At 42.3% G+C, this 25,000-nt stretch overlaps 1 pseudogene; it reads right to left on the minus strand.

The window, feature by feature from the left end:
- LOC137622579 (uncharacterized) overlaps positions 1-25,000 on the minus strand; it is a 38,368-nt pseudogene that overhangs the window by 4,522 nt on the left and 8,846 nt on the right.

Here is a 25,000-nt window from a genome sequence, read left to right on the forward strand (position 1 = left end):
AACTTTTAAGATCATTCCACAACCTGGTCACAGCTGGAATAAAACTTCTATACTTATGTTCAAATAAAGAGAAAAGGAGCTGAAAGAAAGTTGTTAAATAGTGGAAGAAGAAGAAGGCTAAAAAGTGGATACAGCTAGTGGGTGAAGGTGAGACCGTTTAGTAGTGCCTACAAAGCACCGCTTAAGGTGCATTGTTTACACTTCCTCCCTACGTAGAAAGGCTAAAATCTATGTTACTTTTTCCATGCATATGTAGTAAATTAATGGCTCCTAGATGGCACTTGGAGTGCCTGACTTCAAAAAGGAAGCAAAGGCCAAGGCATAGCATCTATACCCAACTGCTAATGCTATTTATATTACTACTATTACTTATGGTATTATTGATATTGCTGATACTACTAGAACTCCCACTACTAGTTATAGTCAAACATAATCCTCCTACAATTACATTGACTGACATCTTAAACACATGCAATTATATATACAGGTATCCCAACGCTACCAATCATCCAATCACATCTATTGATAACTTACTGAAGGGCATCTATGACTCGAGGTATTCCTCCTCCTCCTCCACCAACACCTCCTCCACCTCCTCCTCCCTGTTCCTCATCTCGCGCGTCACTCACGAACATCCAGGTGAAGTTGACATCTGTTGGGTACGCGTGCACCAAATAGGTGAGCGAGACCGTCTGGCCAATTTGAGCTCCAATGGTGCTCTCGTTCAGGGCACAGATGGGGACGTCTGTCAGGGGAGGAAATACAGAAATAAATTTATAAAGAATTATCAAGTTTATTTGCTCTTAAGTCTCCTGTGAAGTTTTTGGAACAACTTGGTTGATGGATGGAAGTCAGAAAGTAATGGTGTAAGATACAGCAAAGCAGAAAAATTACGTTATTAAGAAGTAGAAGCAACGGACAGTGACAATTCCCGAGAGACTGACGATATATAAATATGATCAGCGTTCAAGTCCTCTCTCCACCCAAGCTAGGACCAGGAAGGGCAAGGTAATGGCTGTTGTTGAATCAGCAGGTAGACCTATAGGCTTCCAGCCCTGCCACCTATCCTTAGTTTACTAGGTTGCTGACACTAAGGAAACTATCGAGTTTAAGTTGGACCTGAACCCCAGTCTAGATGATCGTTAGGCAGAGACGATTTTCAATAGACCAAAATTTAGATTGATGGAGTCGAATAGTTCCTTTTTTTTATTTTTTTTTTTTTTTTGTTAAGAGAATTATTAAATGACATTTGGATAAAGAAAGTATATTAATATCAATTCCATAATTGTTAGTTTTGTAAATATAAAGTCATATGTATATATATATATATATATATATATATATATATATATATATATATATATATATATATTATATATATATATATATATATGTATATATATATAAATAAATTTCTACCTCATACTTGGGATCGAACGCTAGCCCCTTCTAATGAAAGGCCAGGTCGAAACCAACCATGCCACGAGAGCCCATAAAAGGAAATCCGAACCTGACGCTAATCTAGCTGTCCGAGGATTTACCTGGCGAGACATCAGTCTCTTACCGGCGAGTTTTACCCGATTTCCCCGGGCCACCACGTGACACAATTGGTAGTAATTCATTCAAATTACCCCTAATGAGTCAATATGGATAAATATCAACACAACATCGTGTTCAAAATAGAAATAAATTTCTACCTCATACTTGGGATCGAACGCTAGCCCCTTCTAATGAAAGGCCAGGTCGAAACCAACCATGCCACGAGAGCCCATAAAAGGAAATCCGAACCTAACGCTAATCTAGCTGTCCGAGGATTCACCTGGCGAGACATCAGTCTCTTACCAGCGAGTTTTACCCGATTTCCCCGGGCCACCACGTGACACAATTGGTAGTAATTCATTCAAATTACCCCTAATGAGTCAATATGGATAAATATCAACACAACATCGTGTTCAAAATAGAAATAAATTTCTACCTCATACTTGGGATCGAACGCTAGCTCCTTCTAATGAAAGGCCAGGTCGAAACCAACCATGCCACGAGAGCCCATAAAAGGAAATCCGAACCTGACGCTAATCTAGCTGTCCGAGGATTTACCTGGCGGAGACATCAGTCTACTTACCGGCGAGTTTTACCCGATTTCCCCGGGCCACCACGTGACACAATTGGTAGTAATTCATTCAAATTACCCCTAATGAGTCAATATGGATAAATATCAACACAACATCGTGTTCAAAATAGAAATAAATTTCTACCTCATACTTGGGATCGAACGCTAGCCCCTTCTAATGAAAGGCCAGGTCGAAACCAACCATGCCACGAGAGCCCATAAAAGGAAATCCGAACCTGACGCTAATCTAGCTGTCCGAGGATTTACCTGGCGAGACATCAGTCTCTTAACGGCGAGTTTTACCCGATTTCCCCGGGCCACCACGTGACACAATTGGTAGTAATTCATTCAAATTACCCCTAATAAGTCAATATGGATAAATATCAACACAACATCGTGTTCAAAATAGAAATAAATTTCTACCTCATACTTGGGATCGAACGCTAGCCCCTTCCAATGAAAGGCCAGGTCGAAACCAACCATGCCACGAGAGCCCATAAAAGGAAATCCGAACCTGACGCTAATCTAGCTGTCCGAGGATTTACCTGGCGAGACATCAGTCTCTTACCGGCGAGTTTTACCCGATTTCCCCGGGCCACCACGTGACACAATTGGTAGTAATTCATTCAAATTACCCCTAATGAGTCAATATGGATAAATATCAACACAACATCGTGTTCAAAATAGAAATAAGTTTCTACCTCATACTTGGGATCGAACGCTAGCCCCTTCCAATGAAAGGCCAGGTCGAAACCAACCATGCCACGAGAGCCCATAAAAGGAAATCCGAACCTGACGCTAATCTAGCTGTCCGAGGATTTACCGGGCGAGACATCAGTCTCTTACCGGCGAGTTTTACCCGATTTCCCCGGCCACCACGTGACACAATTGGTAGTAATTCATTCAAATTACCCCTAATGAGTCAATATGGATAAATATCAACACAACATCGTGTTCAAAATAGAAATAAATTTCAACCTCATACTTGGGATCGAACGCTAGCCCCTTCTAATGAAAGGCCAGGTCGAAACCAACCATGCCACGAGAGCCCATAAAAGGAAATCCGAACCTGACGCTAATCTAGCTGTCCGAGGATTTACCTGGCGAGACATCAGTCTCTTACCAGCGAGTTTTACCTGATTTCCCAGGGCCACCACGTGACACAATTGGTAGTAATTCATTCAAATTACCCCTAATGAGTCAATATGGATAAATATCAACACAACATCGTGTTCAAAATAGAAATAAATTTCTACCTCATACATGGGATCGAACGCTAGCCCCTTCTAATGAAAGGCCAGGTCGAAACCAACCATGCCACGAGAGCCCATAAAAGGAAATCCGAACCTGACGCTAATCTAGCTGTCCGAGGAATTACCTGGCGAGACATCAGTCTCTTACCAGCGAGTTTTACCCGATTTCCCCGGGCCACCACGTGACACAATTGGTAGTAATTCATTCAAATTACCCCTAATGAGTCAATATGGATAAATATCAACACAACATCGTGTTCAAAATAGAAATTAATTTCTACCTCATACTTGGGATCGAACGCTAGCCACTTCTAATGAAAGGCCAGGTCGAAACCAACCATGCCACGAGAGCCCATAAAAGGAAATCCGAACCTGACGCTAATCTAGCTGTCCGAGGATTTACCTGGCGAGACATCAGTCTCTTACCAGCGAGTTTTACCCGATTTCCCCGGGCCACCACGTGACACAATTGGTAGTAATTCATTCAAATTACCCCTAATGAGTCAATATGGATAAATATCAACACAACATCGTGTTCAAAATAGAAATAAATTTCTACCTCATACTTGGGATCGAACGCTAGCCCCTTCTAATGAAAGGCCAGGTCGAAACCAACCATGCCACGAGAGCCAATAAAAGGAAATCCGAACCTGACGCTAATCTAGCTGTCCGAGGATGTACCTGGCGGGACATCAGTCTCTTACCAGCGAGTTTTATCCGATTTCCCCGGGCCACCACGTGACACCAATTGGTAGTAATTCATTCAAATTACCCCTAATGAGTCAATATGGATAAATATCAACTCAACATGGTGTTCAAAATAGAAATAAATTTCTACCTCATACTTGGGATCGAACGCTAGCCCCTTCTAATGAAAGGCCAGGTCGAAACCAACCATGCCACGAGAGCCCATAAAAGGAAATCCGAACCTGACGCTAATCTAGCTGTCCGAGGATTTACCTGGCGAGACATCAGTCTCTTACCAGCGAGTTTTACCCGATTTCCCCGGGCCACCACGTGACACAATTGGTAGTAATTCATTCAAATTACCCCTATTGAGTCAATATGGATAAATATAAACACAACATCGTGTTCAAAATAGAAACAAATTTCTACCTCATACTTGGGATCGAACGCTAGCCCCTTCTAATGAAAGGCCAGGTCGAAAACCAACCATGCCACGAGAGCCCATAAAAGGAAATCCGAACCTGACGCTAATCTAGCTGTCCGAGGATTTACCTGGCGAGACATCAGTCTCTTACCAGCGAGTTTTACCCGATTTCCCCGGGCCACCACGTGGACACAATTGGTAGTAATTCATTCAAATTACCCCTAATGAGTCAATATGGATAAATATCAACACAACATCGTGTTCAAAATAGAAATAAATTTCTACCTCATACTTAGGATCAAACGCTAGCCCCTTCTAATGAAAGGCCAGGTCGAAACCAACCATGCCACGAGAGCCCATAAAAGGAAATCCGAACCTGACGCTAATCTAGCCGTCTGAGGATTTACCTGGCGAGACATCAGTCTCTTACCAGCGAGTTTTACCCGATTTCCCCAGGCCACCACGTGACACAATTGGTAGTAATTCATTCAAATTACCCCTAATGAGTCAATATGGATAAATATCAACACACATCGTGTTCAAAATAGAAATTAATTTCTACCTCATACTTGGGATCGAACGCTAGCCCCTTCTAATGAAAGGCCAGGTCGAAACCAACCATGCCACGAGAGCCCATAAAAGGAAATCCGAACCTGACGCTAATCTAGCCGTCCGAGGATTTACCTGGCGAGACATCAGTCTCTTACCAGCGAGTTTTACCCGATTTCCCCGGGCCACCACGTGACACAATTGGTAGTAATTCATTCAAATTACCCCTAATGAGTCAATATGGATAAATATCAACACAACATCGTGTTCAAAATAGAAATAAATTTCTACCTCATACTTGGGATCGAACACTAGCCCCTTTCTAATGAAAGGCCAAGTCGAAACCAACCATGCCACGAGAGCCCATAAAAAGAAATCCGAACCTGACGCTAATCTAGCTGTCCGAGGATTTACCTGGCGAGACAACAGTCTCTTACCAGCGAGTTTTACCCGATTTCCCCGGGCCACCACGTGACACAATTGGTAGTAATTCATTCAAATTACCCCTAATGAGTCAATATGGATAAATATCAACACAACATCGTGTTCAAAATAGAAATAAATTTTTACCTCATACTTGGGATCGAACGCTAGCCCCTTCTAATGAAAGGCCAGGTCGAAACCAACCATGCACGAGAGCCCATAAAAGGAAATCCGAACCTGACGCTAATCTAGCTGTCCGAGGATTTACCTGGCGAGACATCAGTCTCTTACCAGCGAGTTTTACCCGATTTCCCCGGGCCACCACGTGACACAATTGGTAGTAATTCATTCAAATTACCCCTAATGAGTCAATATGGATAAATATCAACACAACATCGTGTTCAAAATAGAAACAAATTTTCTACCTCATACTTGGGATCGAACGCTAGCCCCTTCTAATGAAAGGCCAGGTCGAAACCAACCATGCCACGAGAGCCCATAAAAGGTAATCCGAACCTGACGCTAATCTAGCTGTCCGAGGATTTACCTGGCGAGACATCAGTCTCTTACCAGCGAGTTTTTACCCGATTTCCCCGGGCCACCACGTGACACAATTGGTAGTAATTCATTCAAATTACCCCTAATGAGTCAATATGGATAAATATCAACACAACATCGTGCTCAAAATAGAAACAAAAAATTCTACCTCATACTTGGGATCGAACGCTAGCCCCTTCTAATGAAAGGCCAGGTCGAAACCAACCATGCCACGAGAGCCCATAAAAGGAAATCCGAACCTGATGCTAATCTAGCTGTCCGAGGATTTACCTGGCGAGACATCAGTCTCTTACCAGCGAGTTTTACCCGATTTCCCCGGGCCCCCATGTGACACAATTGGTAGTAATTCATTCAAATTACCCCTAATGAGTCAATATGGATAAATATCAACACAACATCGTGTTCAAAATAGAAACAAATTTCTACCTCATACTTGGGATCGAACGCTAGCCCCTTCTAATGAAAGGCCAGGTCGAAACCAACCATGCCACGAGAGCCCATAAAAGGAAATCCGAACCTGACGCTAATCTAGCTGTCCGAGGATTTACCTGGCGAGACATCAGTCTCTTACCAGCGAGTTTTACCCGATTTCCCCGGGCCACCACGTGACACAATTGGTAGTAATTCATTCAAATTACCCCTAATGAGTCAATATGGATAAATATCAACACAACATCGTGTTCAAAATAGAAACAAATTTCTACCTCATACTTGGGATCCAACGCTAGCCCCTTCTAATGAAAGGCCAGGTCGAAACCAACCATGCCACGAGAGCCCATAAAAGGAAATCCGAACCTGACGCTAATCTAGCTGTCCGAGGATTTACCTGGCGAGACATCAGTCTCTTACCAGCGAGTTTTACCCGATTTCCCCGGGCCACCACGTGACACAATTGGTAGTAATTCATTCAAATCACCCCTAATGAGTCAATATGGATAAATATCAACACAACATCGTGTTCAAAATAGAAACAAATTTCTACCTCATACTTGGGATCGAACGCTAGCCCCTTCTAATGAAAGGCCCAGGTCGAAACCAACCATGCCACGAGAACCCATAAAAGGTAATCCGAACCTGACGCTAATCTAGCTGTCCGAGGATTTACCTGGCTAGACATCAGTCTCTTACCAGCGAGTTTTACCCGATTTCCCGGGCCACCACGTGACACAATTGGTAGTAATTCATTCAAATTACCCCTAATGAGTCAATATGGATAAATATCAACACAACATCGTGCTCAAAATAGAAACAAAAATTCTACCTCATTCTTGGGATCGAACGCTAGCCCCTTCTAATGAAAGGCCAGGTCGAAACCAACCATGCACGAGAGCCCATAAAAGGAAATCCGAACCTGACGCTAATCTAGCTGTCCGAGGATTTACCTGGCAAACATCAGTCTCTTACCAGCGAGTTTTACCCGATTACCCCGGGCCACCATGTGACACAATTGGTAGTAATTCATTCAAATTACCCCTAATGAGTCAATATGGATAAATATCAACACAACATCGTGTTCAAAATAGAAACAAATTTCTACCTCATACTTGGGATCGAACGCTAGCCCCTTCTAATGAAAGGCCAGGTCGAAACCAACCATGCCACGAGAGCCCATAAAAGGAAATCCGAACCTGACGCTAATCTAGCTGTCCAAGGATTTACCTGGCGAGACATCAGTCTCTTACCAGCGAGTTTTACCCGATTTCCCCGGGCCACCACGTGACACAATTGGTAGTAATTCATTCAAATTACCCCTAATGAGTCAATATGGATAAATATCAACACAACATCGTGTTCAAAATAGAAATAAATTTCTACCTCATACTTAGGATCAAACGCTAGCCCCTTCTAATGAAAGGCCAGGTCGAAACCAACCATGCCACGAGAGCCCATAAAAGGAAATCCGAACCTGACGCTAATCTAGCCGTCCGAGGATTTACCTGGCGAGACATCAGTCTCTTACCAGCAAGTTTTACCCGATTTCCCCGGGCCACCACGTGACACAATTGGTAGTAATTCATTCAAATTACCCCTAATGAGTCAATATGGATAAATATCAACACAACATCGTGTTCAAAATAGAAATAAATTTCTACTTCATACTTGGGATCGAACGCTAGCCCCTTCCAATGAAAGGCCAGGTCGAAACCAACCATGCCACGAGAGCCCATAAAAGGAAATCCGAACCTGACGCTAATCTAGCTGTCCGAGGATTTACCTGGCGAGACATCAGTCTCTTACCGGCGAGTTTTACCCGATTTCCCCGGGCCACCACGTGACACAATTGATAGTAATTCATTCAAATTACCCCTAATGAGTCAATATGGATAAATATCAACACAACATCGTGTTCAAAATAGAAATAAATTTCTACCTCATACTTGGGATCGAACGCTAGCCCCTTCCAATGAAAGGCCAGGTCGAAACCAACCATGCCACGAGAGCCCATAAAAGGAAATCCGAACCTGACGCTAATCTAGCTGTCCGAGGATTTACCTGGCGAGACATCAGTCTCTTACCGGCGAGTTTTACCCGATTTCCCCGGGCCACCACGTGACACAATTGATAGTAATTCATTCAAATTACCCCTAATGAGTCAATATGGATAAATATCAACACAACATCGTGTTCAAAATAGAAATAAATTTCTACCTCATACTTGGGATCGAACGCTAGCCCCTTCCAATGAAAGGCCAGGTCGAAACCAACCATGCCACGAGAGCCCATAAAAGGAAATCCGAACCTGACGCTAATCTAGCTGTCCGAGGATTTACCTGGCGAGACATCAGTCTCTTACCGGCGAGTTTTACCCGATTTCCCCGGGCCACCACGTGACACAATTGGTAGTAATTCATTCAAATTACCCCTAATGAGTCAATATGGATAAATATCAACACAACATCGTGTTCAAAATAGAAATAAATTTCTACCTCATACTTGGGATCGAACGCTAGCCCCTTCTAATGAAAGGCCAGGTCGAAACCAACCATGCCACGAGAGCCCATAAAAGGAAATCCGAACCTGACGCTAATATAGCTGTCCGAGGATTTACCTGGCGAGACATCAGTCTCTTACCAGCGAGTTTTACCCGATTTCCCTGGGCCACCACGTGACACAATTGGTAGTAATTCATTCAAATTACCCCTAATGAGTCAATATGGATAAATATCAACACAACATCGTGTTCAAAATAGAAATAAATTTCAACCTCATACTTGGGATCGAACGCTAGCCCCTTCTAATGAAAGGCCAGGTCGAAACCAACCATGCCACGAGAGCCCATAAAAGGAAATCCGAACCTGACGCTAATCTAGCTGTCCGAGGATTTACCTGGCGAGACATCAGTCTCTTACCAGCGAGTTTTACCTGATTTCCCAGGGCCACCACGTGACACAATTGGTAGTAATTCATTCAAATTACCCCTAATGAGTCAATATGGATAAATATCAACACAACATCGTGTTCAAAATAGAAATAAATTTCTACCTCATACATGGGATCGAACGCTAGCCCCTTCTAATGAAAGGCCAGGTCGAAACCAACCATGCCACGAGAGCCCATAAAAGGAAATCCGAACCTGACGCTAATCTAGCTGTCCGAGGATTTACCTGGCGAGACATCAGTCTCTTACCAGCGAGTTTTAGCCGATTTCCCCGGGCCACCACGTGACACAATTGGTAGTAATTCATTCAAATTACCCCTAATGAGTCAATATGGATAAATATCAACACAACATCTTGTTCAAAATAGAAATAAATTTCTACCTCATACTTGGGATCGAACGCTAGCCCCTTCTAATGAAAGGCCAGGTCGAAACCAACCATGCCACGAGAGCCAATAAAAGGAAATCCGAACCTGACGCTAATCTAGCTGTCCGAGGATTTACCTGGCGAGACATCAGTCTCTTACCAGCGAGTTTTATCCGATTTCCCCGGGCCACCACGTGACACAATTGGTAGTAATTCATTCAAATTACCCCTAATGAGTCAATATGGATAAATAACAACTCAACATCGTGTTCAAAATAGAAATAAATTTCTACCTCATACTTGGGATCGAACGCTAGCCCCTTCTAATGAAAGGCCAGGTCGAAACCAACCATGCCACGAGAGCCCATAAAAGGAAATCCGAACCTGACGCTAATCTAGCTGTCCGAGGATTTACCTGGCGAGACATCAGTCTCTTACCAGCGAGTTTTACCCGATTTCCCCGGGCCACCACGTGACACAATTGGTAGTAATTCATTCAAATTACCCCTAATGAGTCAATATGGATAAATATCAACACAACATCGTGTTCAAAATAGAAATAAATTTCTACCTCATACTTGGGATCGAACGCTAGCCCCTTCTAATGAAAGGCCAGGTCGAAACCAACCATGCCACGAGAGCCCATAAAAGGAAATCCGAACCTGACGCTAATCTAGCTGTCCGAGGATTTACCTGGCGAGACATCAGTCTCTTACCAGCGAGTTTTACCCGATTTCCCCGGGCCACCACGTGACACAATTGGTAGTAATTCATTCAAATTACCCCTAATGAGTCAATATGGATAAATATCAACACAACATCGTGTTCAAAATAGAAATAAATTTCTACCTCATACTTGGGATCGAACGCTAGCCACTTCTAATGAAAGGCCAGGTCGAAACCAACCATGCCACGAGAGCCCATAAAAGGAAATCCGAACCTGACGCTAATCTAGCTGTCCGAGGATTTACCTGGCGAGACATCAGCCTCTTACCAGCGAGTTTTACCCGATTTCCCCGGGCCACCACGTGACACAATTGGTAGTAATTCATTCAAATTACCCCTAATGAGTCAATATGGATAAATATCAACACAACATCGTGTTCAAAATAGAAATAAATTTCTACCTCATACTTAGGATCAAACGCTAGCCCCTTCTAATGAAAGGCCAGGTCGAAACCAACCATGCCACGAGAGCCCATAAAAGGAAATCCGAACCTGACGCTAATCTAGCCGTCCGAGGATTTACCTGGCGAGACATCAGTCTCTTACCAGCGAGTTTTACCCGATTTCCCCAGGCCACCACGTGACACAATTGGTAGTAATTCATTCAAATTACCCCTAATGAGTCAATATGGATAAATATCAACACAACATCGTGTTCAAAATAGAAATAAATTTCTACCTCATACTTGGGATCGAACGCTAGCCCCTTCTAATGAAAGGCCAGGTCGAAACCAACCATGCCACGAGAGCCCATAAAAGGAAATCCGAACCTGACGCTAATCTAGCCGTCCGAGGATTTACCTGGCGAGACATCAGTCTCTTACCAGCGAGTTTTACCCGATTTCCCCGGGCCACCACGTGACACAATTGGTAGTAATTCATTCAAATTACCCCTAATGAGTCAATATGGATAAATATCAACACAACATCGTGTTCAAAATAGAAATAAATTTCTACCTCATACTTGGGATCGAACGCTAGCCCCTTCTAATGAAAGGCCAGGTAGAAACCAACCATGCCACGAGAGCCCTTAAAAGGAAATCCGAACCTGACGCTAATCTAGCCGTCCAAGGATTTACCTGGCGAGACATCAGTCTCTTACCAGCGAGTTTTACCCGATTTCCCCGGGCCACCACGTGACACAATTGGTAGTAATTCATTCAAATTACCCCTAATGAGTTAATATGGATAAATATCAACACAACATCGTGTTCAAAATAGAAATAAATTTCTACCTCATACTTGGGATCGAACGCTAGCCCCTTCTAATGAAAGGCCAGGTCGAAACCAACCATGCCACGAGAGCCCATAAAAGGAAATCCGAACCTGACGCTAATCTATCTGTCCGAGGATTTACCTGGCGAGACATCAGTCTCTTACCAGCGAGTTTTACCCGATTTCCCCGGGCCACCACATGACACAATTGGTAGTAATTCATTCAAATTACCCCTAATGAGTCAATATGGATAAATATCAACACAACATCGTGTTCAAAATAGAAATAAATTTCTATCTCATACTTGGGATCGAACGCTAGCCCCTTCTAATGAAAGGCCAGGTCGAAACCAACCATGCCACGAGAGCCCATAAAAGGAAATCCGAACCTGACGCTAATCTAGCTGTCCGAGGATTTACCTGGCGAGACATCAGTCTCTTACCAGCGAGTTTTAGCCGATTTCCCCGGGCCACCACGTGACACAATTGGTAGTAATTCATTCAAATTACCCCTAATGAGTTAATATGGATAAATATCAACACAACATCGTGTTCAAAATAGAAATAAATTTCTACCTCATACTTGGGATCGAACGCTAGCCCCTTCTAATGAAAGGCCAGGTCGAAACCAACCATGCCACGAGAGCCCATAAAAGGAAATCCGAACCTGACGCTAATCTATCTGTCCGAGGATTTACCTGGCGAGACATCAGTCTCTTACCAGCGAGTTTTACCCGATTTCCCCGGGCCACCACATGACACAATTGGTAGTAATTCATTCAAATTACCCCTAATGAGTCAATATGGATAAATATCAACACAACATCGTGTTCAAAATAGAAACAAATTTCTACCTCATACTTGGGATCGAACGCTAGCCCCTTCTAATGAAAGGCCAGGTCGAAACCAACCATGCCACGAGAGCCCATAAAAGGTAATCCGAACCTGACGCTAATCTAGCTGTCCGAGGATTTACCTGGCTAGACATCAGTCTCTTACCAGCGAGTTTTACCCGATTTCCCCGGGCCACCACGTGACACAATTGGTAGTAATTCATTCAAATTACCCCTAATGAGTCAATATGGATAAATATCAACACAACATCGTGCTCAAAATAGAAACAAAAATTCTACCTCATACTTGGGATCGAACGCTAGCCCCTTCTAATGAAAGGCCAGGTCGAAACCAACCATGCCACGAGAGCCCATAAAAGGAAATCCGAACCTGACGCTAATCTAGCTGTCCGAGGATTTACCTGGCAAACATCAGTCTCTTACCAGCGAGTTTTACCCGATTTCCCCGGGCCACCATGTGACACAATTGGTAGTAATTCATTCAAATTACCCCTAATGAGTCAATATGGATAAATATCAACACAACATCGTGTTCAAAATAGAAACAAATTTCTACCTCATACTTGGGATCGAACGCTAGCCCCTTCTAATGAAAGGCCAGGTCGAAACCAACCATGCCACGAGAGCCCATAAAAGGAAATCCGAACCTGACGCTAATCTAGCTGTCCAAGGATTTACCTGGCGAGACATCAGTCTCTTACCAGCGAGTTTTACCCGATTTCCCCGGGCCACCACGTGACACAATTGGTAGTAATTCATTCAAATTACCCCTAATGAGTCAATATGGATAAATATCAACACAACATCGTGTTCAAAATAGAAATAAATTTCTACCTCATACTTAGGATCAAACGCTAGCCCCTTCTAATGAAAGGCCAGGTCGAAACCAACCATGCCACGAGAGCCCATAAAAGGAAATCCGAACCTGACGCTAATCTAGCCGTCCGAGGATTTACCTGGCGAGACATCAGTCTCTTACCAGCGAGTTTTACCCGATTTCCCCGGGCCACCACGTGACACAATTGGTAGTAATTCATTCAAATTACCCCTAATGAGTCAATATGGATAAATATCAACACAACATCGTGTTCAAAATAGAAATAAATTTCTACCTCATACTTGGGATCGAACGCTAGCCCCTTCCAATGAAAGGCCAGGTCGAAACCAACCATGCCACGAGAGCCCATAAAAGGAAATCCGAACCTGACGCTAATCTAGCTGTCCGAGGATTTACCTGGCGAGACATCAGTCTCTTACCGGCGAGTTTTACCCGATTTCCCCGGGCCACCACGTGACACAATTGGTAGTAATTCATTCAAATTACCCCTAATGAGTCAATATGGATAAATATCAACACAACATCGTGTTCAAAATAGAAATAAATTTCTACCTCATACTTGGGATCGAACGCTAGCCCCTTCCAATGAAAGGCCAGGTCGAAACCAACCATGCCACGAGAGCCCATAAAAGGAAATCCGAACCTGACGCTAATCTAGCTGTCCGAGGATTTACCTGGCGAGACATCAGTCTCTTACCGGCGAGTTTTACCCGATTTCCCCGGGCCACCACGTGACACAATTGATAGTAATTCATTCAAATTACCCCTAATGAGTCAATATGGATAAATATCAACACAACATCGTGTTCAAAATAGAAATAAATTTCTACCTCATACTTGGGATCGAACGCTAGCCCCTTCCAATGAAAGGCCAGGTCGAAACCAACCATGCCACGAGAGCCCATAAAAGGAAATCCGAACCTGACGCTAATCTAGCTGTCCAAGGATTTACCTGGCGAGACATCAGTCTCTTACCGGCGAGTTTTACCCGATTTCCCCGGGCCACCATGTGACACAATTGGTAGTAATTCATTCAAATTACCCCTAATGAGTCAATATGGATAAATATCAACACAACATCGTGTTCAAAATAGAAATAAATTTCTACCTCATACTTGGGATCGAACGCTAGCCCCTTCTAATGAAAGGCCAGGTCGAAACCAACCATGCCACGAGAGCCCATAAAAGGAAATCCGAACCTGACGCTAATATAGCTGTCCGAGGATTTACCTGGCGAGACATCAGTCTCTTACCAGCGAGTTTTACCCGATTTCCCTGGGCCACCACGTGACACAATTGGTAGTAATTCATTCAAATTACCCCTAATGAGTCAATATGGATAAATATCAACACAACATCGTGTTCAAAATAGAAATAAATTTCAACCTCATACTTGGGATCGAACGCTAGCCCCTTCTAATGAAAGGCCAGGTCGAAACCAACCATGCCACGAGAGCCCATAAAAGGAAATCCGAACCTGACGCTAATTTAGCTGTCCGAGGATTTACCTGGCGAGACATCAGTCTCTTACCAGCGAGTTTTACCTGATTTCCCAGGGCCACCACGTGACACAATTGGTAGTAATTCATTCAAATTACCCCTAATGAGTCAATATGGATAAATATCAACACAACATCGTGTTCAAAATAGAAATAAATTTCTACCTCATACATGGGATCGAACGCTAGCCCCTTCTAATGAAAGGCCAGGTCGAAACCAACCATGCCACGAGAGCCCATAAAAGGAAATCCGAACCTGACGCTAATCTAGCTGTCCGAGGATTTACCTGGCGAGACATCAGTCTCTTACCAGCGAGTTTTACCCGATTTCCCCGGGCCACCACGTGACACAATTGGTAGTAATTCATTCAAATTACCCCTAATGAGTCAATATGGATAAATATCAACACAACATCGTGTTCAAAATAGAAATAAATTTCTACCTCATACTTGGGATCGAACGCTAGCCCCTTCTAATGAAAGGCCAGGTCGAAACCAACCATGCCACGAGAGCCCATAAAAGGAAATCCGAACCTGACGCTAATCTAGCTGTCCGAGGATTTACCTGGCGAGACATCAGTCTCTTACCAGCGAGTTTTACCCGATTTCCCCAGGCCACCACGTGACACAATTGGTAGTAATTCATTCAAATTACCCCTAATGAGTCAATATGGATAAATATCAACACAACATCGTGTTCAAAATAGAAATAAATTTCTACCTCATACTTGGGATCGAACGCTAGCCACTTCTAATGAAAGGCCAGGTCGAAACCAACCATGCCACGAGAGCCCATAAAAGGAAATCCGAACCTGACGCTAATCTAGCTGTCCGAGGATTTACCTGGCGAGACATCAGCCTCTTACCAGCGAGTTTTACCCGATTTCCCCGGGCCACCACGTGACACAATTGGTAGTAATTCATTCAAATTACCCCTAATGAGTCAATATGGATAAATATCAACACAACATCGTGTTCAAAATAGAAATAAATTTCTACCTCATACTTAGGATCAAACGCTAGCCCCTTCTAATGAAAGGCCAGGTCGAAACCAACCATGCCACGAGAGCCCATAAAAGGAAATCCGAACCTGACGCTAATCTAGCCGTCCGAGGATTTACCTGGCGAGACATCAGTCTCTTACCAGCGAGTTTTACCCGATTTCCCCAGGCCACCACGTGACACAATTGGTAGTAATTCATTCAAATTACCCCTAATGAGTCAATATGGATAAATATCAACACAACATCGTGTTCAAAATAGAAATAAATTTCTACCTCATACTTGGGATCGAACGCTAGCCCCTTCTAATGAAAGGCCAGGTCGAAACCAACCATGCCACGAGAGCCCATAAAAGGAATTCCGAACCTGATGCTAATCTAGCTGTCCGAGGATTTACCTGGCGAGACAACAGTCTCTTACCAGCGAGTTTTACCCGATTTCCCCGGGCCACCACGTGACACAATTGGTAGTAATTCATTCAAATTACCCCTAATGAGTCAATATGGATAAATATCAACACAACATCGTGTTCAAAATAGAAATAAATTTCTACCTCATACTTGGGATCGAACGCTAGCCCCTTCTAATGAAAGGCCAGGTCGAAACCAACCATGCCACGAGAGCCCATAAAAGGAAATCCGAACCTGACGCTAATCTAGCTGTCCGAGGATTTACCTGGCGAGACATCAGTCTCTTACCAGCGAGTTTTACCCGATTTCCCCGGGCCACCACGTGACACAATTGGTAATAATTCATTCAAATTACCCCTAATGAGTCAATATGGATAAATATCAACACAACATCGTGTTCAAAATAGAAATAAATTTCTACCTCATACTTGGGATCGAACGCTAGCCCCTTCTAATGAAAGGCCAGGTCGAAACCAACCATGCCACGAAAGCCCATAAAAGGAAATCCGAACCTGACGCTAATCTATCTGTCCGAGGATTTACCTGGCGAGACATCAGTCTCTTACCAGCGAGTTTTATCCGATTTCCCCGGGCCACCACGTGACACAATTGGTAGTAATTCATTCAAATTACCCCTAATGAGTCAATATGGATAAATATCAACTCAACATCGTGTTCAAAATAGAAATAAATTTCTACCTCATACTTGGGATCGAACGCTAGCCCCTTCTAATGAAAGGCCAGGTCGAAACCAACCATGCCACGAGAGCCCATAAAAGGAAATCCGAACCTGACGCTAATCTAGCTGTCCGAGGATTTACCTGGCGAGACATCAGTCTCTTACCAGCGAGTTTTACCCGATTTCCCCGGGCCACCACGTGACACAATTGGTAGTAATTCATTCAAATTACCCCTAATGAGTCAATATGGATAAATATCAACACAACATCGTGTTCAAAATAGAAACAAATTTCTACCTCATACTTGGGATCGAACGCTAGCCCCTTCTAATGAAAGGCCAGGTCGAAACCAACCATGCCACGAGAGCCCATAAAAGGAAACCCGAACCTGACGCTAATCTAGCTGTCCGAGGATTTACCTGGCGAGACATCAGTCTCTTACCAGCGAGTTTTACCCGATTTCCCCGGGCCACCACGTGACACAATTGGTAGTAATTCATTCAAATTACCCCTAATGAGTCAATATGGATAAATATCAACACAACATTGTGTTCAAAATAGAAATAAATTTCTACCTCATACTTGGGATCGAACGCTAGCCCCTTCTAATGAAAGGCCAGGTCGAAACCAACCATGCCACGAGAGCCCATAAAAGGAAATCCGAACCTGACGCTAATCTAGCTGTCCGAGGATTTACCTGGCGAGACATCAGCCTCTTACCAGCGAGTTTTACCCGATTTCCCCGGGCCACCACGTGACACAATTGGTAGTAATTCATTCAAATTACCCCTAATGAGTCAATATGGATAAATATCAACACAACATCGTGTTCAAAATAGAAATAAATTTCTACCTCATACTTAGGATCAAACGCTAGCCCCTTCTAATGAAAGGCCAGGTCGAAACCAACCATGCCACGAGAGCCCATAAAAGGAAATCCGAACCTGACGCTAATCTAGCTGTCCGAGGATTTACCTGGCGAGACATCAGTCTCTTACCAGCGAGTTTTACCCGATTTCCCCGGGCCACCACGTGACACAATTGGTAGTAATTCATTCAAATTACCCCTAATGAGTCAATATGGATAAATATCAACACAACATCGTGTTCAAAATAGAAATAAATTTCTACCTCATACTTGGGATCGAACGCTAGCCCCTTCTAATGAAAGGCCAGGTCGAAACCAACCATGCCACGAGAGCCCATAAAAGGAAATCCGAACCTGACGCTAATCTAGCCGTTCGAGGATTTACCTGGCGAGACATCAGTCTCTTACCAGCAAGTTTTACCCGATTTCCCCGGGCCACCACGTGACACAATTGGCAGTAATTCATTCAAATTACCCCTAATGAGTCAATATGGATAAATATCAACACAACATCGTGTTCAAAATAGAAATAAATTTCTACCTCATACTTGGGATCGAACACTAGCCCTTTCTAATGAAAGGCCAAGTCGAAACCAACCATGCCACGAGAGCACATAAAAAGAAATCCGAACCTGACGCTAATTTAGCTGTCCGAGGATTCACCTGGCGAGACAACAGTCTCTTACCAGCGAGTTTTACCCGATTTCCCCGGGCCACCACGTGACACAATTGGTAGTAATTCATTCAAATTACCCCTAATGAGTCAATATGGATAAATATCAACACAACATCGTGTTCAAAATAGAAATAAATTTCTATCTCATACTTGGGATCGAACGCTAGCCCCTTCTAATGAAAGGCCAGGTCGAAACCAACCATGCCACGAGAGCCCATAAAAAGGAAATCCGAACCTGACGCTAATCTAGCTGTCCGAGGATTTACCTGGCGAGACATCAGTCTCTTACCAGCGAGTTTTAGCCGATTTCCCCGGGCCACCACGTGACACAATTGGTAGTAATTCATTCAAATTACCCCTAATGAGTTAATATGGATAAATATCAACACAACATCGTGTTCAAGATAGAAATAAATTTCTACCTCATACTTGGGATCGAACGCTAGCCCCTTCTAATGAAAGGCCAGGTCGAAACCAACCATGCCACGAGAGCCCATAAAAGGAAATCCGAACCTGACGCTAATCTAGCTGTCTGAGGATTTACCTGGCGAGACATCAGTCTCTTACCAGCGAGTTTTACCCGATTTCCCCGGGCCACCACGTGACACAATTGGTAGTAATTCATTCAAATTACCCCTAATGAGTCAATATGGATAAATATCAACACAACATCGTGTTCAAAATAGAAACAAATTTCTACCTCATACTTGGGATCGAACGCTAGCCCCTTCTAATGAAAGGCCAGGTCGAAACCAACCATGCCACGAGAGCCCATAAAAGGAAATCCGAACCTGACGCTAATCTAGCTGTCCGAGGATTTACCTGGCGAGACATCAGCCTCTTACCAGCGAGTTTTACCCGATTTCCCCGGGCCACCACGTGACACAATTGGTAGTAATTCATTCAAATTACCCCTAATGAGTCAATATGGATAAATATCAACACAACATCGTGTTCAAAATAGAAATAAATTTCTACCTCATACTTAGGATCAAACGCTAGCCCCTTCTAATGAAAGGCCAGGTCGAAACCAACCATGCCACGAGAGCCCATAAAAGGAAATCCGAACCTGACGCTAATCTAGCCGTCCGAGGATTTACCTGGTGAGACATCAGTCTCTTACCAGCGAGTTTTACCCGATTTCCCCAGGCCACCACGTGACACAATTGGTAGTAATTCATTCAAATTACCCCTAATGAGTCAATATGGATAAATATCAACACAACATCGTGTTCAAAATAGAAATAAATTTCTACCTCATACTTGGGATCGAACGCTAGCCCCTTCTAATGAAAGGCCAGGTCGAAACCAACCATGCCACGAGAGCCCATAAAAGGAAATCCGAACCTGACGCTAATCTAGCTGTCCGAGGATTTACCTGGCGAGACATCAGTCTCTTACCAGCGAGTTTTAGCCGATTTCCCCGGGCCACCACGTGACACAATTGGTAGTAATTCATTCAAATTACCCCTAATGAGTTAATATGGATAAATATCAACACAACATCGTGTTCAAAATAGAAATAAATTTCTACCTCATACTTGGGATCGAACGCTAGCCCCTTCTAATGAAAGGCCAGGTCGAAACCAACCATGCCACGAGAGCCCATAAAAGGAAATCCGAACCTGACGCTAATCTAGCTGTCCGAGGATTTACCTGGCGAGACATCAGTCTCTTACCAGCGAGTTTTAGCCGATTTCCCCGGGCCACCACGTGACACAATTGGTAGTAATTCATTCAAATTACCCCTAATGAGTCAATATGGATAAATATCAACACAACATCGTGTTTAAAATAGAAACAAATTTCTACCTCATACTTGGGATCGAACGCTAGCCCCTTCTAATGAAAAGCCAGGTCGAAACCAACCATGCCACGAGAGCCCATAAAAGGAAATCCGAACCTGACGCTAATCTAGCTGTCCGAGGATTTACCTGGCGAGACATCAGTCTCTTACCAGCGAGTTTTAGCCGATTTCCCCGGGCCACCACTTGACACAATTGGTAGTAATTCATTCAAATCACCCCTAATGAGCCAATATGGATAAATATCAACACAACATCGTGTTCAAAATAGAAACAAATTTCTACCTCATACTTGGGATCGAACGCTAGCCCCTTCTAATGAAAGGCCAGGTCGAAACCAACCATGCCACGAGAGCCCATAAAAGGAAATCCGAACCTGACGCTAATCTAGCTGTCCGAGGATTTACCTGGCGAGACATCAGTCTCTTACCAGCGAGTTTTACCCGATTTCCCCGGGCCACCACGTGACACAATTGGTAGTAATTCATTCAAATTACCCCTAATGAGTCAATATGGATAAATATCAACACAACATCGTCCTCAAAATAGAAACAAAAATTCTACCTCATACTTGGGATCGAACGCTAGCCCCTTCTAATGGAAGGCCAGGTCGAAACCAACCATGCCACGAGAGCCCATAAAAGGAAATCCGAACCTGACGCTAATCTAGCTGTCCGAGGATTTACCTGGCGAGACATCAGTCTCTTACCAGCGAGTTTTACCCGATTTCCCCGGGCCACCACGTGACACAATTGGTAGTAATTCATTCAAATTACCCCTAATGAGTCAATATGGATAAATATCAACACAACATCGTGTTCAAAATAGAAACAAATTTCTACCTCATACTTGGGATCGAACGCTAGCCCCTTCTAATGAAAGGCCAGGTCGAAACCAACCATGCCACGAGAGCCCATAAAAGGAAATCCGAACCTGACGCTAATCTAGCTGTCCGAGGATTTACCTGGCGAGACATCAGTCTCTTACCAGCGAGTTTTACCCGATTTCCCCGGGCCACCACGTGACACAATTGGTAGTAATTCATTCAAATTACCCCTAATGAGTCAATATGGATAAATATCAACACAACATCGTGTTCAAAATAGAAATAAATTTCTACCTCATACTTAGGATCAAACGCTAGCCCCTTCTAATGAAAGGCCAGGTCGAAACCAACCATGCCACGAGAGCCCATAAAAGGAAATCCGAACCTGACGCTAATCTAGCCGTCCGAGGATTTACCTTGCGAGACATCAGTCTCTTACCAGCGAGTTTTACCCGATTTCCCCGGGCCACCACGTGACACAATTGGTAGTAATTCATTCAAATTACCCCTAATGAGTCAATATGGATAAATATCATCACAACATCGTGTTCAAAATAGAAATAAATTTCTACCTCATACTTGGGATCGAACGCTAGCCCCTTCTAATGAAAGGCCAGGTCGAAACCAACCATGCCACGAGAGCCCATAAAAGGAAATCCGAACCTGACGCTAATCTAGCCGTCCGAGGATTTACCTGGCGAGACATCAGTCTCTTACCAGTGAGTGAAACCACAGAAATTCTATAAATTGCCATGTTTTGTATTTCCAATAAATACTTGAATTTGTAAGAATTATGATTTTATCGACTTATTAAGATTTTATCGGCTTATTAAGAGTTTGTCGACTTATTAAGATTTTGTCGACTTATTAAGATTTTATCGACTTATTAAAATTTATCTACTTATTAAGATTTGTAGAGTTATTAAATTTTTTCGACTTATCAAGATTTTATTGGCTTATTGAGATTGTGTTAACTTACGAAGTTTTTGTCGACAAATTAAGATTTTATCGACTTATTGCGAGTTTGTCGACTTATTAAGATGCTATCGACTTATTGAGATTTTGTGAACTTATTAAGATCTAGTAGACTTGATATTCATATAAACTTTATTAGTTTGTAAGAATAAGAAAGAAAACAAAGTCCCGTCTTTGAGTACGCAAGAATCTTGCCCTGCCTTTCCTTAAAGGGTCATCCAAATTGATAAGAATCTTGCAAAGGCTTTCCTGAAATGGTTAACTAGATTGTTCGTTCCAATTGGGGTCGTATCAATCAATCTATTCATCTATTTCCCGGGAAAACCCTCTCGTGCAATCAGGCCATTTCAACTCCGCTTCCATTTTGCCTCTTTCATTTCAAAGCTAAAAGGATTTTTTTTCCTTTTCTGGACATCAGAGAACCTTCTCTCACACAACTCGGATTAGACTCGAGGAAGATTTTTCATACTTATTTTTAAAGGTTTAAAGGCCGCTCGTGAATGGCAGAGGCAAGAGACAATGACATTGCCCTATCAAGCAGGATATTGTCCTAAAGACTGACCATGTATATATGATCAGCGTCTAAGCCCTCTCTCCACCTAAAATAGGATCAGGGAGGGCCAGGCAATGGCTGTTTATATAACCTAGCAGGTTGAACCATTGGCTCCCCAAACCCTGCATCCTTAGTCTCAAGGATGGTAAGGTTGCAGACGCTAAAGGAACTAACGAGTTTGAGCAGGACTTGAACCCCAGTCTGGTGATCACGGGTACAGACGTTACCAATAGGCCACAACAACCCTTAATTTTCCTTCTTTTTATTAATTTTCCTTTCCGTTTGCTTAGCTACTTATTTATTCAAGTGGTCTGATTATCCTCGGACTTGTCAATATTCTCTTGCCGTTGTCTATCGAGAAAAGAAAATAAGAATCAGTTATATTATTCAGATTGTGAGCATCAACTTACGTTGTATCTCAAACCTCCTTGGAAAGGTAGATTCTTGTATCCAATCTTCATTATCAACAATTTGAAGAAAATGTGAACTACTTTGGAAATTCTTATTTATTCATCTGTTTATTTTCTTAATGGTTTTAAAATATATAGAAATACATCGGAGAATGATTGGAGTGGATTGATAACTGAAAATTAGCTGACCTAGAATTTGCTGATGACGCTGTCCTTATTAGCTTGCTTGCCAGAATGCATGAAATATCACTTGAGGCTAGACTCGAGATGAATAGAAGAAAGACAGAAATGATGAGAACGGAATATGCAATGGAAGATGAAATATCATTGGAAGGAGAAAGGATTAATGAGGTGGAATCATTTAAATATTTAGGAACTATGATCTCTAATACAAAATCTTTAGAATTTGAGTTTAATGAAAGATTGAAAAAAAAAATCGGACAATGGCTAGGTTAAGTAAAATTTGGAAAACAAATCGCCTAAAATTACATAAAAAAATCTCTCTATATATCAGTTTAGTGAGATTGGTGTTACTGTATGGACATGAATGTGGTATAACAATGAAACAATATCAAACAGATTTTGTAGTTTTGAGACAAAGCCTCAGAAGAATATTGGTAGTTAAATGGCAGGACAGGATTGGAAATGAAACTATATGAGAGATTACTCAATTGCGATATTTGGATGAGATCATGGTGAGGGGTAGATGGAGATGGTTTGGACATGCTCTTCGCACTCCCCGAGAGAGATTAACTCACTAAACATTTAATTGGGCTCCTCAAGGCACTAGAAGAATTGGAATACCCAGTCCTACATGGCTGAGGACTATGAAGCATGAAGTAGGAGATGATGAATGTAGAAGTATTGATTTAAAAGTTCAAGACAGAGACTAACCGAGGCCCTTTGCGTCAATAGCCGTAGGAGATAATGATGATGTTTACTTGAACGCATTTCCCCTGATCTTAGACAGAAACTCATTAGAATAGTTGTCCTGGGTTATTAATCCTAATTCCGTTTATTCTTTGGATAATTACACATTAGGTCAATTACTTATGAATTACCCATTAGACTTGTCATGTGCTCTAAACTCATCTGACTCAAACAAATATTCGTCTCGGATAATGACTCTAGTAAGTCAATTATTTACTGAGTAATTCAAGTCTTGCCTTGATGTTCTTAATGATTATCCAATTAAATCAGTTAATCTTGGATGATCATTCCACCTAGCTAATGATCATTAGATATTTTCCCTTTGGGGAAATGATTTTAAGATATTTTACTTTAATTGATTATTACTTCTCTTGTAGTTTATTCACTTCCTTGTTTCCTTTCCTCATTGGAATATATTTCTCTATTGGAGCCCTTAGTCTTATAGCAACCTGCTTTTCCAACTAGCGTTGTAGATTACTTAATAATACTAATAATAATAATAATAATAATAATTTAAGTGATAATAATAATTAATGATTAATAATCAATAATTGATTATAGTGATGATTTATAATAATAATAATAATAATAATAATAATAATAATAATAATAATAATAGTAATAATAATAATAATAATAATAATAATCCTGCCAGGCCTAGTAACCATGGATTAATTAACCTACCTGGATAATTATTGGTGCTTAAATATCAACATTTTATAAATTCCCTAATGGTAATAATATAAATGATCTCCTTAGAATCTGACGACAGAAAATTATCCTTCATCAGCTACTCTTTGGATAATAACCCTTGTGTGATGGATTATTATAATTACCCTCCTGTGGATGGATAAGAATGGATAATCAGAAATTTGAACTCCAGACGGGGAAATTACAAATTATGAAAATGGGTTGTATTGGAGAGGAGAATCATATGCTTTTAGCTAATTGGAATATGGCGGAATTGTGAGGTAAATCAAGAG

This window comes from Palaemon carinicauda, chromosome 29, assembly GCF_036898095.1.
Source record: "Palaemon carinicauda isolate YSFRI2023 chromosome 29, ASM3689809v2, whole genome shotgun sequence".
Lineage (NCBI taxonomy): Eukaryota > Metazoa > Arthropoda > Malacostraca > Decapoda > Palaemonidae > Palaemon > Palaemon carinicauda.